Source organism: Bos indicus, chromosome 19 (genome assembly GCF_029378745.1).
Source record: "Bos indicus isolate NIAB-ARS_2022 breed Sahiwal x Tharparkar chromosome 19, NIAB-ARS_B.indTharparkar_mat_pri_1.0, whole genome shotgun sequence".
NCBI classification, from domain to species: domain Eukaryota; kingdom Metazoa; phylum Chordata; class Mammalia; order Artiodactyla; family Bovidae; genus Bos; species Bos indicus.
Window position 1 is genome coordinate 14,488,544 of NC_091778.1, and position 3,850 is coordinate 14,492,393.

Below are 3,850 nucleotides of genomic sequence, written 5' to 3' on the forward strand. Positions count from 1 at the left end.
GATGCCAGGACAATGGAGCAGGGCCCGTCCACTGTGACCTCAACAGAGCACAGAAACTGCTCGAGATGATGTGGACAGGGCCACAGTGGCGACATCCATGGGCACTGTACAAGTTCAGAGATGGGAACAGTTCCCTCTGCCTGGAGCCAGAAGGAAGAGGGCAATCCAGCAGGGTCTTGATGGTTGAATAGGAGTTTGCCAGGCAGAGAGGTTGTGGGAAGGAACCTTGGCAGAGGCAAAGCAAGCAGGGGTGAGGGAAGCTGGGCTTGAGAAACAGAGGCTGCGCTGTAGGAGTGGAGCCAAATGCCCGTGTTTGAAGTCCAGCTCCACTTTCTAGCTGTGTGCCATTGGGTGGTTTGCTTGACCTCCGTGTATCTCCATGTCCTCATCTGTTAACGGGTGCTGATAACAGCTATGGTTGCCTGTAATACTATTTACCACTCTTGACCATCTCCCTTTCCAGGCACAGGTAGGGGTTATCCGTTCCTGGCCACGCTGTGGTTAGAACTGGCTGTGCCAGGTCTTAGATGTAGCACGAGGGGTCTTCCATCTTCACTGCCACACGTGAACTTCTTAGTTTCAACATGGGAACTCTTAGTTCCCTGACCAGGGATCAAACCCAGGTTCCCCTGAATTGGGAGCTCAGAGTCTTAGCCATTGGAGCACCGGGGAAGTCCCAGGAGTACCGTTCCCAGGCCCGGATGTTTCATGGTCAGCGGGAGGGTCTCTAGAGCTCTGGAGTTTGCTTTCTGGCATGATGCAGCGCCCAAAGACGTTAGAGATGCGACCGACCAAATGGCCTGAGTCTCTAAGTCTCTCCGATGAGCAGACGCTGGCCACGCACACTGGACACGTACTTAACCAGACAACCTTGGTTATTGGAGTCACTGACACTCGGGAGGCGTTTGTCCCCCCTGCGTAACGTGGCCCGTGCTGACTGAGGGTCATGACCGGGCTGCCGTGAGCTAGGACAGGTAAAGCACGGCACCCACAGCTTTGGCACTTCACGTTCTGCACCTGTGAGCTACTCGTGCTGTCATTTTTGTTAGGGAGGTGGAGGGGGGTGGCCATGCGAAAGAGTAAGATGGGAAGCAGAGCCTGCTTGTGAAGCATCTTGAACACAAGGCTCAGAAGCTCGGGACAGAAGCCAGCAGAGAAGCAATAATGATTTTTTAAACAGAAGAATGACATGCTTTACAGACAGTTCAGTCCAGCGCTTGGCAAATGGCAGGCCTTTAGTAAACACTTCTTGAATGAATGAATGAATGGATGGAGGGATGAATGGAGTTTGGAGGAAAAGGGACCCACGAGGACATCAACTCAGCACCCACGTATCCCATGGAGAGGTTTGGACTCAGAGCAGGTGCCAGGCCACTGGAGGGGGACCCACAGCCAGGCACCAGGCTTCCGAGTCCTCCCCCACTCGCCCACCCCCACCCCTACCCAGGCAGGCAGCTCCGTAGGCACCGAGGCTGGTGTGCAGCGTACAACACCGCCTCATAACTCAATGTGTTTATGATGAAGCGGAGCGGTTGTTTGGGAAGACAGCCACTCTGACACCCACCAGCCCCTAGGGCCGATGCTGAGATTTCTCCTCCACCATCCCCTGCTTAACACGCCAGCTCTCTCTCCCACACTCCGCTCCCCACGCCCCCATCGATGGCACTGATCTCTCCCCACCTCGACCGACACACACACCCCCCCTCCACCTGCCTCTCCAGAGCTGCAGCCGGGAGGAAATTTATTGCCGCCCCAGACTGCTATGGGCAAATACTAATAAAATGCTGTTTTGCTGCAATTTGTTTAATTGGCCACAGAAGAGACGTCTGGAGCACGTGCAGGCTCTGCCTGCACCCGCGCGCCTGGCTGGTTCACACATGCTCTCTGCTCTCTGCGCCTGGTTGCTCCTGGCTGTGACCACTGAGGATGGGACATTGGGGAAAAGGGGGATTGAGGAAGAGGGGAGGCCAAAGGAGACCGCTGGACTGGAGAAGGCAGGAAGGAGCCCACCTCTAGCAGCTCGTCTAACACTTTCCCAAGTCCTTTTGCTCTCCCACAGCCCCCCGAGATCCTGATCAGCCAGGCTGCCTGAATTCAAATCCTCCCACCTCCTCTTCTTTGCTCTGTGCCCTGAGGGGCTTCCATGGTGGCTCAGACAGTAAAGAATCTGCCTGCAAAGCAGAAGATCTGAGTTCAATCCCTAGGTCTGGAAGATCCCCTGCAGAAGGAAAAGACAGCTTTTCCTGTGGGAGCCGCCGGGTTGAGAGGAGCGTGGCCTTCTCCTCTCCCCGCCATGGCGTGTGCTCGTCCACTGATATCAGTGTACTCCAAAAAGGGGGAGTCCTCTGGCAAAAATGTCACTTTGCCTGCTGTGTTCAAGGCTCCCATTCGACCCGACATTGTTAACTTTGTTCACACCAACTTGCGCAAAAACAACAGACAGCCCTATGCTGTCAGTGAATTAGCAGGTCATCAAACCAGTGCTGAGTCTTGGGGTACCGGCAGAGCTGTGGCTCGAATTCCCAGGGTTCGAGGTGGCAGGACTCACCGTTCCGGTCAGGGCGCTTTTGGAAATATGTGTCGTGGGGGCCGCATGTTTGCGCCAACCAAGACCTGGCAACGTTGGCACCACAGAGTGAATACAACGCAGAAGCGATACGCCATCTGCTCTGCACTGGCTGCCTCAGCCTTACCGGCGCTGGTCATGTCTAAAGGTCATCGTATAGAGGAAGTTCCTGAACTTCCTTTGGTGGTGGAAGATAAAGTTGAAGGCTACAAGAAGACCAAGGAGGCTGTGTTGCTTCTGAAGAAACTTAAGGCCTGGAATGATATCAAAAAGGTCTATGCCTCTCAGCGAATGAGAGCTGGCAAAGGCAAGATGAGAAACCGTCACCGTATCCAGCGCAGGGGACCCTGCATCATCTATAATGAGGACAATGGTATCATCAAGGCCTTCAGAAGCATCCCTGGAATTACTCTGCTTAATGTAAGCAAGCTGAACATTTTGAAACTTGCTCCTGGTGGTTATGTGGGACGTTTCTGCATTTGGACTGAAAGTGCTTTCCGAAAGTTAGATGAGCTGTATGGCACTTGGTGTAAAGCAGCCTCCCTCAAGAGTAACTACAACCACCCCATGCACAAGATGCTCAATACAGACCTTAGCAGAATCTTGAAAAGCCCAGAAATCCAAAGAGCACTCCGAGCATCACGCAAGAAGATTCATCGCAGAGTCCTGAAGAAGAATCCACTGAAAAACCTGAGACTCATGTTGAAGCTTAATCCATATGCAAAGACCATGCGCAGGAACACCATTCTTCGACAGGCCAGGAATCACAAAATCCGCATGGATAAGGCAGCAGCAGCAGTAGAAGCCAAATCAGATCAGAAAGGGGTTCAGGGCAAGAAACCTGTGGTGGGAAACAAAGAAAAGAAGGCTGTTGGCAATAAGAAGCTGAAGAAGCCTGTGGTGGGAAAAAATGCTGCAGGGACCAAGAAACCAGCAGCTGAAAAGAAGCCCACAGGAAAGAAACCCACCTCAGAGGAAAAGAAGGCTGCTGCTTAAACTTAAATTTGTTTATTCCGTAAATGCCGAATCCTTTGGGACAGCTGATTTTGAATAAAGAAAAGCTTGAACAAAGAGGCAATGAAAAAAAAAAAAGAAGGAAAAGACAACCTGCTCCGGTATTCTCGCCCGGGGAATCCATGGACAGAGGAGCCTGGCAGACTAAAGTCTATGGGGTCGCAAATAATCAGACAAGACTGTGACTCACTGAGGCAAGCTGCAGAACCTCTCGGAGCCTCCAGCTTCCTCATCTGTAAAACGGGAGTGATGATAACAGCATTCTGAGGA

At 52.5% G+C, this 3,850-nt stretch overlaps 1 pseudogene; it reads left to right on the forward strand.

Moving 5' to 3' along the window:
• The first annotated feature begins 2,242 nt into the window (after positions 1 to 2,242).
• On the forward strand, positions 2,243 to 3,592 carry LOC109574246 (large ribosomal subunit protein uL4 pseudogene; annotated as a pseudogene).
• The last annotated feature ends 258 nt before the right edge of the window (positions 3,593 to 3,850 follow it).